Raw genomic sequence first — 14710 nt, forward strand, 5'->3', positions numbered from 1 at the left:
AATCCAAAACAGAACTTGACTTGACACAAGAACGCAGGCCTAGGTTCTCTCTTGAACACCAACGTTGCTTGAACTGAAGTTAGGGTAAACAACTGGCTTCCCACAGACCTTCTCTATCTGTTTCCCATGGAACCATGTTGATCTACAGAGCTGGCTTTCTGCCCTAATTTCCAAACAAAGATCCTTGCTCAGGTCTGTAGCCAGGTATTTTCTCGTTAGAACGTTCTGTTAATTCATCTTCACTCGACCCCTTATCTCAGAATCTTGCTTCTGCCTCCTGTGACTGACCTTGGAGCTCATGCTCATCAACACTGTCTGAGGCAACTGCAGTCTCTTGGTCTACATCACTATCTGAAGTAATTTCATTCCCTTGGCAGACTAGGACACGGAACAATGGCTTCAAACTACAGGAAAGGAGATTCCACCTGAACATCAGGAAGAACTTCCTCACTGTGAGAGCTGTTCGACAGTGGAACTCTCTCCCCGGGGCCGTGGTGGAGGCTCCTTCTTTGGAGGCTTTTAAGCAGAGGCTGGATGGCCATCTGTCGGGGGTGCTTTGAATGCGATTTCCTGCTTCTTAGCAGGGGGTTGGACTGGATGGCCCATGTGGTCTCTTCCAACTCTACTATTCTATGATTCTATGATTGGCCAATTTCATTCCCTTGGCCTGTATCACTATGAATCCCAGGAAAGCCCACAATCCCTTCTGAATCCAAATCATCAATGAACCCATCAACCCCTGGCTGTTGTGATGGCTGAGCTATAACACAAACCAGATTGCTAGGGGAGGTGGTCATGATGCTGGATGTATCATCCTCTCATACCTGCATTAGTCTTGATTCATATTATTAACTTGTAAATCATAGGATCAAAATACTGCAGTCCGCACATCAGCTTTCATCCCCAATGTGTAGGAGTGTGGTTATTACATATTGTTTGGTGAATTTATAACTAATACAAAATGTGGTGTAATATAAGAAATGTTTAGCATATCTAATTATGTTTGCAACATAGTACAATAAGAACTACTTGTGACTGTGAAATGAAGTTGGATTTTTTTTCCAATTTAGAGCTACAGGATAAATTCATGCATCCAAAACTAGTGTAGGAAAACACAGGATGATTGTTACAGAGATACAAGAAGAGCTGAGATAAGATAGAGACTCCGCTCATTCAAATGTAAGCATACATTTTTAATGAACAAGATGACTTGACAAACCCAAGGCTTTGTAATTGGAGGAAGAAAAGGTAGAGAGGACGCTAATGCCGTGCAATGCAGTAACTCTTCTAGTACTCAGCCAACATTTGCAGCTGATATATCAATGGACAGGTGGTGGTTAGGCAGCTGCAGAAAGTGTACCCTGCTGAAGCCTAACCTGGAGCAAGTCAGAGAATGAGAAGCAGAGCATGGGTGAGCTGGCTTTATTAGGAACAACACACTTCATATTTTGAACTAATTTAATAAATCAGGGAAGAAATAACCACATAATAAAAATATTTCATGAGTATAGTGAAGATTCCTTGAGAGTGCATCTAGACTGTGAAACTTATGCAGTTTGACACAATTTTAATAGTGGGATTTGTAGTATGGTGAGGCAAGAGCACTCTTTGACAGAGAAGGCTAAAGACCTTATAAATCTACAGCTTCCAGAATTCCATAGCACTGAGCCATCATCCGGTGATGAACAGATACTAAGAAGGGTGCATAGAAGGTGTGGGAGGACAAAAATTGATATGGCGAAGCAAGCATGCTTTCCCAGCACTCCAGAACACGGCAGAGTCTGAAGTTGGCAAAGGATCCTGGAGGCCTGGAGGCCAGAACTGCCAAGTGACCTCTAATAGTTGCAGTAGCCAGAGCAAACTTCCAGAGCTGTACAGAATACTACAACACACTCTCGGTGTCTACGGGCAATTTTGTCTCCTGAGAGATCCAAAAGACTCCTAGAGTCTGCTTACTTTGTCAGTAATAAACCTTAACATTTTAATGTTTGCAATTACGTAATGGAGGAAATCGTAATGAACTCCCTTAACACATTTTGACTTCAGTTTGGGGAGTGGGGAGGTTTAACAGACCGAAGAGCAGAGAGGAGGAGAAATCCAACTACTGCTTGTAGTCTGTGCCCCCCCCCCCCCCCCCGATAATGTCTTCTGGAAAAGAATTCCCACCCTCTGAGAGTCTGACTCAATTTAAAACACATGAGAGAGAATTTGCAATAAACACAGTAAGATTTGCTTCAGGCACTTGATTATCATTAAACATTCTGAACAAATGAATTTTTGTACATGATCAAATATTACTGATCAGATTAAACATTTCAATTTAGAGAACTTAGAGGCAAAGTTAAAGAAATTTTGATCAAGAACTAGTTCTGTGGTCCTCCTGTTCTGTTCTGCATTTGCCTCCTCCTTCCTTCTTAACTGTTAGTACAATTTAATCAAAATAGCAATTTCACAAAATGTATTTGGAAAGTATATAGGAAACCTTTTCTTCATCCCCTTTCTTTTGACCACATCCTCTGATTTATGTCATTTTCAGATGTGATTTGCATTTCAAATTTTTAACAGATTTGTATGGTACATTGCCTGTTTTCCAGGACTGAATCTTAATGTACTCATAAACCACTTCTCATCATTGTACATACATGTACTAATTGTCTCCTCCCTGTCATATCCATGGTAAGAGAATATTACTTAGGCCTTCCGATGATGTTGGGCTCCCAGCATCCCTCACCACTTGCTCTGCTGTTCAAGAGTGCTGAGTTTTGATATAGCATAGTGGTTCTCGACCTTCCTAATGCCACAACCCCTTAATACAGTTCCTTATGTTGTGGTGACCCCCAAGCATAACATTATTTTTGTTGCTACTTCATAACTGTCATTTTGCTACTGTTATGAATCGTAATGTAAATATCTGATATGCAGGATGTATTTTCATTCACTGGACCAAATTTGGCACAAATACCTGATATGCCCAAATTTGAATACTGGTGGGATTGTGGAGGGATTGATTTTATCATTTGGGGGGTTTAGTTGCTCGGATTTATAGTTCACCTACAATCAAAGAGCATTCTGAACTCCACCAACGATGGAATTGAACCAATTGTGGCACACAGAACTCCTATGACCAACAGGAAATATTGGAAGGGTTTGGTGGGCATTGACCTTGAGTTTTGGAGTTGTAGTTCACCTACATCCAAAGAGCACTGTGGACTCAAACAATGATGGATCTGGACCAAACTTGGCACAAATACTCAATATGCCCAAATGTGAACGCTAGTGGAGTTTGGGGGAAATAGACCTTGACATTTGGGAGTCGTAGTTGCTGTGATTTATAGTTCACCTACAATCAAAGAGTCCCTTGAACCCCACCAACGATAGAATTGGGCCAAACTTCCCACATAGAACTTCCATAACCAACAGAAAGTACTGGTCTTTGGGGACCCCTCTGAACCCCCCTCACGACTTCCCAGGGGTCCCGACCCCCAGGTTGAGAAACACTGGTCTAGCATTTGGAGGGCTGGATCATTCTACACCTCATGTGTAGTCTTTCAAGTCAGTGTCTTCAATTCTGGGTATCTTTTAAATTGGATTGAAATTATTTTCTAGATCATCCTAAAACAATCTGTATGAAACATTGTATTTTCATTTGTTTTCACCCCTTTAACTCAATGTCTCCTTCAAAGCACAGTTGTATACAGGTTGCTTTAATGCTGAAGACTTGGTATGCTTCGTTTTGGAAGTATGGCTGTACAACTTCACAAGTGCAACTGCAAATACTTCTATGTGTTTTGATGATTCAGATGAACAAAATTGTCTAATCCTTCCCAGCTTCCTTGATCGGTCATGAGCCAACTTTTTCTTTGTTGTTCACAAAATAAATTCCACAATATTCAGATCATTTTAGTTGTTCTTCTGGCTTATCACAGTTTGAATAAAACATTCTTAATTATGGGTGATTATGCTACAAACTTGCGCAGTATCCAAATAGATTTATCAATACACAGTTACAAACTTTACCATGTTCCTACCAGAATTTTTGTCCATTAACACTTTTTGTGACAAAACATAATTTGGGGGTATATTATTGCACATGGATGCTCAACATTTTGGACCCCAGATTTGTTTTACTTCAGAGGGGCCTTTATTCAAACCCAGAAGTGAACCAAAAGTGAAGTCCCACTAGGCCTCACAAACAGGACTGTCTAACCTGAAATGCGACAGAAAGCAAGTTGTTCCCCCTGAAGGCTTCTGAAAGGTCTGGCTTTGAGGTGTAGTGGGGGCACAGAGGGGTTTGGGACAAAATGGCAACTAAAGAGTTGTTAGCCCAGAGCCTCTGGAAATTGTTTATGCCAGTGGTTCTCAACCTGTGGGTCCCCAGATGTTTTGGCCTTCAACTCCCAGAAATCCTAACAGTTGGTAAACTGGCTGGGATTTCTAGGAGTTGTAAGCCAAAACACCTGGGGACCCACAGGTTGAGAACCAATAGTCCATGCCATATGTGCTGTTGTGAACATGGAGCAAGGTCCAACATAACCTGATCATTCTTTTCTTCTGCACATTTCCCTATAAGCCTGTATCTTTTAAGGAAGTGTAACTAGGTAGTTCCTTATTTTATATATTTTATATCATATATATCATATCAGTCTTGTACCCATGCTTTAAAATTATTCCAGTTCATACTGGAGAATGGACACTTTGTGATGGAATTCAGCATAACATTAAACTTCCAAATATTGTCTCTGTGATATGTTATGACTGATAACCCTACTTGCACACTATATTTAACTGTGGACTATAATTGGCTTGGGTGAAATGTGTCTAACTGCACGGGAAAGTCCAGCTGTGAAATTTATACCTTCAGCCGTGATCTCAAGCGATAGCAGTTATCAAAATAGCCTTAATTGCTGGAGTATTGTTTGATATTCGCACATCATTGATGCTACACTAAGGAAAATTGAAGGGTATAGTTTGTTTTAATAAAATGGTATGGTTTCATTTCATTATTGTTGGCTAATGAGTGCAAATCCATTTTGTTATACCAAGAATTGTCTCTGTTGGAATCTTTGTGAAGTATTTAGCATGTTTCCTGCTATGATTTGACATCTATTCTGCATAATCTCTTATTTTACAAGGGGCTATTTTCTCCCTTGAAACATACATAGAATTCTCATTAGGAGAAGTGACATATTACTATCAAAGGCTTTATAAGGGAAACAATGATGGCTGTACCACTGAAATTCCTGAGACTCGCATCACATAATCAGGGGTTGCTCTGTTATCTTTGGATAACAGCAAAGTAGTTCTCTTTATTAAACTTATCTCTAGTTTTCGATAATGCAGATTTTTTTTAACATGCATCCCTAGGAGAACAAGACAGATTAAAATTTGTGGAAACAGAACATTTTGAGCTTGCTGATTAAAAGCATCCCTGAGGTTCAGAGCTTTTATGCTGGAATCTGATAAAGGATACGTGGTAGGAGTGCTTGTTGCAAAGCCTGCTTCTCTATTTGTAAATCAAATCTATGGAATATCAAGAGCAGAAAACTAAAGCACCTGTGATCGAAAGAGAATACAATTCTGTAATGTTATCTCTGCAACACCCCATTACTGGAAGAAATGAGTGTTTGTGATAATGCTTTCTGTTGTGCTTCCAATGAAGATGTTTCTCAAGGACCATATTGTTATCATGTCAAAAAGAAGGGGGGCCTGGAACAAAACTTTCGTAGCTTTACCTCCTTCCTAACTTCTTACTGCACCTTTAAGAGGAAACCATATTTTGGAATGCAGCATAGGCATTTTCTAGATGGCACTGACTTTTTGAAAAAGTTTGTGAAGCTGTTTTGTAACTATACTTTGATCACCATGTGTTATCATGGTGGCGCAATGGGCTAAACCAGTGGTTCCCAAACTTATTTGGCCTACCGCCCCCTTTCCAGAAAAAATATTACTCAGCACCCTGGAAATTAATTTTTTTAAATTTTAATAGCAATTAAACAGAAAGATATATGTACCTGTGGCCATCACCCCTCCCCTGGATTGCTGCAGCACCCACCAGGGGGCAGTAGCACCCATTTTGAGAATCACTGGGTTAGACCCTTGTGCCAGCAGGACTGCTGGCTTGAAGGTTGGGTTGCTGACCTGAAGGATGCCGGTTTGAATCCAATCCAGGGAGAGTGTGGATGAGTTCCCTCTAATAGCGGGAACAAGGATGGCAAAAATCAAACATCCAGGCTTCCCCTGGGCAATTTCCTTGCAGACAGCCAATTCTATCACACCAGAAGCGACTTGCGGTTTGACACACACAAAAAACCCATGTGTTAGTGCTATAATATTTTTTCATAAGGTGTATTTGTAATATGTTTTACCAAAAATGCAAATAATGAAGGAGCAAGAAAACAATCATACTTTGTTTGCAGGGTCATTATAACATTCATCCATCAACCGATTTTGCCATTTTGCTTCCTTGAAGTTTTCATTATTTTAAAACCACCAACTTTTGCTGCCAAGTTGTTGCTCGTTTGGCTTTCTAACTTAATTAGTGCAGGTTTTGTTTGTGTTTATGACATATGCAGTTTTGTTTCTTATATATACGAGAAACAGAATTCAGTAGAAAGAGATCTTCCTCCATATTCCCATCTTTTTTGCAACACACAGAAATAATGTCTTAGACAAATCTTTCCTACAAGAGCAATAAAAATGTTTCTTGCGCATTTGGGTATCATTGGTTCATATACTGAAAGATACACAAACAAATCTTCAGAAAATAAGTTGCAATGTGTTTTTGATTGTGGCTGGGATGATGGGTGGGGAACATGTTCCTTTCAAGCCATGACAAAGCAAATTTTGTATCTATGTGTTGGCCAGTAGGTGGCACCAATTATATAGATGTCATCATTTAGTTTAGACTAAAAAAACTTGCCGCAGATTTTCAGTTCCTCGATAGCTTGCCGTGATCGTATAGTGGTTAGTACTCTGCGTTGTGGCCGCAGCAACCTCGGTTCGAATCCGAGTCACGGCAGGAAGGAGCTTGTATATTTTTAAATGCTTAAATTGAAGCACATTGCAACATGTTCATTTCAGAAAGGCTTGCTGTTTTAAAACAGCAACAGTAGGCTCTCAGTTATCCGATAGCCATGGGGATTGATAGATGCCAGATAAATGTAGTTTCTGGTTGCTTGGGAGTTACTATTAAAAATAGGCCTAACTATACCCAATACAATACCATATCAAAACTCTGTATTGACTTGGTATTAATATTGAAATACAGTAGTTACAAGCAAATTAAGACAAAGAACTGATTGTGCTGTATTATAAAATTATTTTATTTTAATTTTTAATTTTTATTTAAAGTATGATTTCTTTTATTTTTTTTACTGGTTGCTTGAGAGTTCTGGTTGCTTGAGTTCTGATTAACTGAGGACCGTTCCACACAGCCACATAACCCAGAATATCAAGGCAGAATATCCCACAATATCAGCTTTGAACTTGGTCATCTGGGTCCACATTGCCATATAGTCCAATTCAAAGCAGATAATGTGGAATTTTATTCAGCTGTATGGAGGGGGCCTGAGAGTCTACTATATTAAGAACGGGTTTAGCATACCAGCACTTTTTGTTTTCATGTCAGGAGTGAGTTGAAAAACTGCAAGTCATTTCTGGTGTGAGAGAATTGGCTGTCTGCAAAGACGTTACTTGAATAATGTCACGTGACCAATGCTAAATTCTGTGATGTATTCATTCATGTATTTTCTATTGTTATGATACAAATACATTAGTGCTTCAAACATTTAATTATGTTATGTTACCAACTTTATTTATATCCCACCACGATCTCCCCAAAGAGAGTCGAGGCGGCTTACAAAAGCACCACAAGGTGCAGCATAAAATATAAAACGGTACATGAATATAAAACAATATCATATAAAAATTATAGTAACAGCCACAATCAATACGTATAGCCCTCCCTCATCTCACAAATATAAAAAATAAGCCATTTTAATTATTATTGAATTGAAAGGTAGGATAGAATTATTTATGTAAATAAAATAGTGCATGTTTTAATACCATACATCAATTTTATGGGATGGATGGATGACTGGGGTTATAAAAGAGGAAATAAATTATTCAAAAATTTTAATTCAAAATTTTTTGAAATCTTGGAGAGGAGTTTTGTGTGTGTGTATGCATGTTACGTAATTTATTTTTGTCTGAGTAAGTTGGTGTGTTTATAAATGTTAATTTGTTTTTGTCTGTAGTAAGTTGCAAAATCATCGTCATTATTTAATTGGGCATATCCCATTCCCACCCACCCCCATAGTGGGACCCAGCTTACAAAATAACAAAATAATACAGATAAAAACACATACAAAGGTAACATATCAAAATATTGTTAAAATGTTATTAAACCATTAGTTCTGGTCTGCTAGTTTAAACCATTAAATTAGGATAAAGACAATTTAAACAAATTCTTTAAAAGAAAAAAACAATAATCTGTTAAAGCATGTTGAAATAGAAAACCTGTCCACGGAAAGACAACTAGAAGGGAATCATCCAGGAAAAGAGCTCCAAAGTCTGGGAGCAGCCATCATGAAGGCAAACACGCCAGTGAAGGTGGCGAGACCAAGAGAAGATCTGTACTTGGAGAAGATCTGCACTTGCGTTGTCTGATACAGTAACATATGGTTGTTGAGAAAGCTGAGACCTAAGCCTTAAATGGATTTGTAGACCATAGCTGGCACAAAAATAAATAAAATCTTATGTAAGTCAAACTCTTCTTTTCTGGAATGCAAAACGTGCTCAAAATGCCCATTTTGTGTTATTTCCAAAATACTTTACTCTAAAGAACTAGCTGTTTGACTCCTTTTGAGTGGTTTGGCCTACGTATTTTGAATTTCCTTGGATAGTGAGGAGTGTGAAATACACAAACATACAGAGTTTTGTATATACATTTTCAACTGAGAATTCATGCTGGCATATAGGTTAAAAGGAAAGTGATTCTCTGTAAAGGATTTCATTTTTGCTTAAGAGAGAAAGTAAAATTTCTCCTATTCTGCCGTGACTCGGATTCGAACCGAGGTTGCTGCGGCCACAACGCAGAGTACTAACCACTATACGATCACGGCAAGCTAGCAGAGAAGTTGTAATAATTGACTTGGTCTGTATCCTCCCTTAGCGGAGCTGGGAGATGATTGCCACCTAGTGTCAGTAAGTTACAGTAGCACTTCTACACAATAAAGATCAATGCTGGAGGACTTTTTAAAAATCTGCAATATACAGATTTCCAACTTACATAGTTAAGAACGAGGGGGAGACAACAGGAAATGACAGAAATCTACCCCTCGGAAGGGAAATCCACTCTTGAAAGAGTTATGGGGAAAATGTGTCTCCAGTGAAGCTTTCTCACCAACCAATATCTCCACAGCGAACCACATTTTTCAAAATCCAATTATGACAGGGACAAAAAGTGAGGTGAAATCTTCTGAACAGGGACACAGGCAGCAAAACAAACACCATAAGGCTATTAACTCTTCCCTATGCTGTTGTGTGTGTGTGTTTGTGTGTGTGTATACATGGCTGGAGTTATACAGTAGAGTCTCACTTATCCAAGCTAAATGGGCCAGCAGAACCTTGAATAAGCGAATATCTTGGATAATAAGGAGGGATTAAGGAAAAGCCTATTAAACATCAAATTAGGTTATGATTTTACAAATTAAGCACCAAAACATCATGTTATACAACAAATTTGACAGAAAAAGTAGTTCAATACGAAGTAATGTTATGTTGTAATTACTGTATTTACGAATTTAGCACCAAAATATCATGATCTATTGAAAACTTTTACTACAAAAATGCCTTGGATAATCCAGAACCTTGGATAAGCGTGTCTTGGATAAGTGGACTCTACTGTATTTAAAAATGTACAGTAGAATCTCACTTATCCAAGCTAAACGGGCCGGCAGAAGCTTGGATAAGCAAATATCTTGGATAATATGGAGGGATTAAGGAAAAGCCTATTAAACATGCAATTAGGTTATGATTTTACAAATTAAGCACCAAAACATCATGTTATACAACAAATTTGACAGAAAAAGTAGTTCAACACACAGTAATGTTATGTTGTAATTACTGTATTTACGCATTTAGCACCAAAATATCATGATATATTGAAAACATTGACTACAAAAATGGCTTGGATAATCCAGAGGCTTGGATAAGTGAGGCTTAGATAAGTGAGACTCTACTGTACTTGTTTCAACTTACACACAAATTCACCTTAGGAACAAACCTACAGAACCTTGTTCGTAACTGCTATAGTTGTTACCCTATATCGAAGATTTTTTAAACATGCTTTTGCTTATTGATTCGACTTGACAGTAACCTTTGATGCTCAGGTAAACATACTAAACTATCGTTGCTTAGCTTTTTATATTTTCAATAGCTGATTAAGTAGGGGATCTAGGTAGGTAAAATGTTTTGGGTTTTTTTTAATCCGTAGTGTTAGAGGTCCACAAATGTCCAGCTCTAAAAATAAAACAAACTTCTAGACTGAAGAATTAAGTTCATGGCAAACAGTAAATGCACATTATCATGGTGCTCCTTTTATGAGAGTTGGAAACCTTCAGAAAAACATCGAGGAGTGTTACAGCTTCCCAAGTATGTCCAGGATTCAGAGTAGCTTCAGGGACAAGGCTGTGCTTTTTCAAGTTAAGTGAGGACAGAGTTATTGGTAATTACATGCTTCAGTGAGCCCCCTGTAGCACAATGGGTTGGACCGCTGAGCTACTGAACTTGCTGACCAAAGATTGGCAGTTCTTATTCAGGTAGTGGAATGAGCTCCCACTGTTAGCCTCAGCTTCTGCCAACCTAGCAGTTCAAAAACATGCAAATGTGAGTAGATCAATAGGTACTGCTCAGGCGGGAAGGCCACATGACCTTGGAGGTGTCTACGGACAACACTGCCTTTTCGGCTTAGAAATGGAGATGAGCACCAACTCCCAGAGTTGGGCACGACTAGACTACAAAATATGAGTCTTGTGGGACCTTAAAGATGATTATGATATGAATTGTGGTGAGCAAACATATTGTCAAACGTCTGGACTACGGACTCTGAACTGCTTTGGAATGATAGATGAATTGCCGTAGACATTAAGCAAAATGTGCTTAAAATTTAAATCAGAATATTTGTGAAGAAACCAACAGAATATAATTAGATTCAGTCATTGGGCATCAACAGATTTTTCATGTCTCTGCATTCAGTCCATGCGGACTTAAGAAACTTTGTTAAAAAGTCACACTACGTTAATTTATACTAAAATGCTTATGTTAATTATGTTAGTACGGAAAAGAAGACAATTATTTTCATTTTATTAATGCGAACCTGATGTTTAAATGCACATTACATTGCTGTACTAAAGGCTTGCCAAAATGAAGGTGAAAAGTCCATCTATAATTTTACTTCTTCCTCACCACTTAGTCTCTGTTTTAAGCATGGTAGAGAAGGAATAACCTACATGGGTGAATTCTGAAAAGGCAATTTGAATGCTCAAGGATGATAACTTTGCATTGAGATTACATTCCATCAATAATACGAGATTGGAAAAATAGTCAGTTGCTAGAATCAAAGCAGTTGTCACTTTAGGAAGAAGTGAATACAGAAGATTACATTGGACATGCACATTCCCTATTATGTAGGGTGGGGAAAAGTTATGAAAGCATATTGTTATGTATGTGCTTACCATTTCTGAGAAGTGAGATAAGGCATTTCAGTAGCACAGTGCTCACCCAGTTTCCATTGAAAGATCACAGGACGCTTTCAGCAGCTTTATAATAGGAGATTTAGGTAAAATTAAATGTCAGGTTTCCCCCTGACATTAAGTCTAGTCATGTCCGACTCTGGAGCTGGTGCTCATCTCCATTTCTAAGCCGAAGAGCTGGTGTTGTCCGTAGACACCTCTAAGGTCATGTGGCCAGCAGGACTGCATGGAATGGTGTTACCTTTCTGCCAGAGTGATACCTATTGATCTACTCACATTTGCATGTTTTATAACTGCTAGGTTGGCAGAAGCTGGGGCTAACAGCGGGAGCTCACTCCGCTCCCTAAATTTGAACTGCCAATCTTTCATTCAGCAGGTTCAGCAGCTCCCTGGTTTAATCCACTGCACCACCGGGGGCTCCAATAGGAGATTTATTTACCCATTAAACAGGTTGAGCATAAGGTGATGGTTTGTACCATTATCTCCAGTGTATACTATTGGGGATTGTGGGTGATAGATGGAAGCTCTTACGTGTACCCGTGACCCAGAGACTCCCTGCAGAATGATGCACCACTCAGCTTTGCAGAACAAAGTAACACAAGAGATCAACAGAACAATGATATTTACAAAATCTCTCTGATTGCTTACAGAAATCAGCAGTTATAGGCAATCCTTTCTTAATCCATGAATCTGCTTCAGCGAAGATCAGCAGCAAATGAGGCCTCAGAAATAGTCAGGCCTCTCTGAGTATGGAGCCATCTTCTTTCCAGCCACTACTCAGAAGACTCACACACACACTCACAGAGAAACCTGTGCAAACTGGTTCTCCAGCAGCAGGATAGCAACAGTTACAAACCGATTCCCAGGTCCTTGCAAACTCAGCCAATCAGCTGTTTTTTTTCTGATTATGCATTTGATTTTCCAGTTAACACATATATAGTTAGAGTTCTGCAAACCCTGACATATACTACTTTTACAAAATCTCTAGGGCAAAATCCTACCTTTAAATTATCATACAAAGAAGTCTGGGTTTGTGCTTTGGTTCAGATTTAGTTCCAAAACTGCTTTTTTGCTTCCTGGTTCACATAGATCTGCTTCACCTCCCCACCCTGCACCTCTTGGAAATGAGTCACCTCTATTCATTTCACTCAGAGACTTGCTCAGAGACGTTCTGGCCAAATCACATTCCTCATAAAGTCGGGAAGGGAAGACCTTCCATTAATAGATCTGGGGATGGCCAAACTGAAGCTGATAAACTGGTTTGACCCACTCTTTTTTTCTCAACCACATCCAGTCATTCGGAACAAATCCAAATCAAATTCAATACATGATAGGTGCATTTAAAAAATAACAGTTTAATTACAGCTTTTAAAAGCTTGCTATTAATTTAAAAAGTAAATAAAATATAGATCGTCCTCTTGTACGCGAAAGGAGAAGAATGAAAAGAAGGAATGGTAGAGATGCTGTTAAACAGATATGAAGAAATGAGGGCGAAGTAGGCAGTGACATATGAAGGGATGCTGTTCCATCAGGCCCCTTCCTGTGGTATGGGAGGGATGTGATGACATGCAGTTCCAGAAGCAGGCAGGTCCTAATCCTTATGGTTTCACTGAATGCATTATGCATATGTGTTTGTGTCCCCTTCCTTCCCAAGACTTGAAGAAAGGAAAGGAATGGTAAAGAGTTGAAATGAATAAAACAACACTCTAGAGACTGAAAGCATTATTACACACGTTTTGTCTTAGCCAAACAAAGGAAATTTGTAGACAATGGAGGAAGCCAGGGAATTAACAGGTTTTAGTTAGCTCTAGAGGCAAGATCCTGAGAGAGAATCTAGTTTCAGCATGATACGTATTAAATATATGCATGCATATATACTGTCATTGGCAGCATGTGATCTTGCTGCAGTATGTGTTGCGGATTATTGATGATAAATGGAAACTCTTACATGTGCCCGCGATCCAGAGTCACCCACAGAACAATAACATGCCACTCAGGTTTGCAGAACAGAAACATAGGAACTTTACTGATTCCAAGAGATTAAAAACAGTAGTATTTACAATGGTCCCTATGATCACTTACAGAAGTCCACAGTCATAAATAGTCCTTTCTCAGCAAACAGGCCTCAAAATTGCAAGGCTTCTCTGAGTACACTGCTTTCTTCACTAGCAGTACTCAGTCAGCCCTGAAAAACTTGTCCAAACTGGTTCTGCAGCAGCAGCAGAACAGAAACAGTATCAAATTAATCCCCAGATCGTTGCAGACTCAGCCAATAGGCTTCATGCACTTCATTTTCCAGTTAACACACACAGCACAGTGACTTTGCAAACCATGACAATATGTACTTAAAAGGAATTGGTAATAATGAATTTAATACACTGTTTTGAGCTAATTCAGCACTTCCTCACTACAGGTGCTAGGTTTGTTTTCTCTTTTAATAAGAGTTTTCTAAAGGTTATCAGCAGTGGCTGGATTTGTTTAGCTTTGGAGGTCTTGGCTCTTCAATATGAATAAAGTGAGCTTTCCATTTTGAATTAGTGGCATTATAAAGGGTGATCTAGCCAAAATTTACAAGTAGAGAACAGCTATATAAATAAGCTAGTTCTCTTCTTTTATAGTGCTGTATATCCACATTAAGTACAGAATAAATTGCATCTTTAACATACGTAATGGAAATCCAGAAAACCCGATTTTTGTATCCTGCCTGAAAGGCACTTCTGTTGATGATCATACAAGTTGCCAAAGTTCTCTTTCCACCATTTTGTGGAGAATAACTGGGAACAGAGATTTTCTCTGAATGCCAATTTTCCTCGAGCTCATTCCTCTGTATATCAGCCTGTTGGGTAAAAAAAAAAAAGCCCAAAATAAATAGCATGGTTCGTTCATGACCTGGAAACTGTACTTTATAGTTTTTAAAATTAATCCAACTCAGAGTTGGATTAGAGATGGCACATCCC

The 14710-nt window shown here is 38.8% G+C and overlaps 1 protein-coding gene and 2 non-coding genes across 9 annotated transcripts in view; 2 read left to right on the forward strand and 1 right to left on the reverse strand.

The window, feature by feature from the left end:
• nfib (nuclear factor I B) overlaps nucleotides 1-14710 on the forward strand; it is a 337611-nt gene that overhangs the window by 47452 nt on the left and 275449 nt on the right. The window lies entirely within an intron of this gene.
• On the forward strand, nucleotides 6947-7018 carry trnah-gug (transfer RNA histidin (anticodon GUG)). The gene has a single exon. It is a non-coding gene; the product is annotated as a tRNA-His (tRNA).
• Nucleotides 9051-9122, reverse strand: trnah-gug (transfer RNA histidin (anticodon GUG)). The gene has a single exon. It is a non-coding gene; the product is annotated as a tRNA-His (tRNA).

Source organism: Anolis carolinensis, chromosome 2 (genome assembly GCF_035594765.1).
Source record: "Anolis carolinensis isolate JA03-04 chromosome 2, rAnoCar3.1.pri, whole genome shotgun sequence".
NCBI classification, from domain to species: Eukaryota; Metazoa; Chordata; class Lepidosauria; order Squamata; family Dactyloidae; genus Anolis; species Anolis carolinensis.